The sequence below is a fragment of the Sinocyclocheilus anshuiensis genome, unplaced genomic scaffold (assembly GCF_001515605.1).
Source record: "Sinocyclocheilus anshuiensis isolate Anshui unplaced genomic scaffold, SAMN03320099.WGS_v1.1 scaffold438, whole genome shotgun sequence".
In the NCBI taxonomy this organism is placed as follows: domain Eukaryota; kingdom Metazoa; phylum Chordata; class Actinopteri; order Cypriniformes; family Cyprinidae; genus Sinocyclocheilus; species Sinocyclocheilus anshuiensis.
Genome location: NW_015546118.1, coordinates 87,552 through 87,956, shown reverse-complemented (window position 1 = coordinate 87,956; position 405 = coordinate 87,552).

Sequence of the window (405 nt, the reverse complement as noted above, 5' to 3'; positions counted from 1 at the left end):
TTATTACTGAGTTAATCCTGTGTTATTACTGTATTATTCCTGTTGTCACTGTTGTCACTGTGTTATTCCTGTGTGATTCCTGTGTTATTAATGTGTTATATCTGTGTTATGTGTCTGTGTTATCTGTGTTATTCCTGTGTTTATGACTGTGTTATTACTGTGTTTTTGCTGTGTTATTACTGTGTTATTTCTGTGTTATTACTGCGTTATTGCTATGTTATTACTGAGTTAATCCTGTGTTATTACTGTGTTATTCCTGTCTTATTACTGAATTATGCCTGCGTTATGCCTGTGTTATTACTGTGTTATTCCTGTGTTATTAATGTGTTATTTCTGTGTTATTACTGAGTTAATCCTGTGTTATTACTGTGTTATTACTGTGTTATTACTGTGTTATTCCTGTGT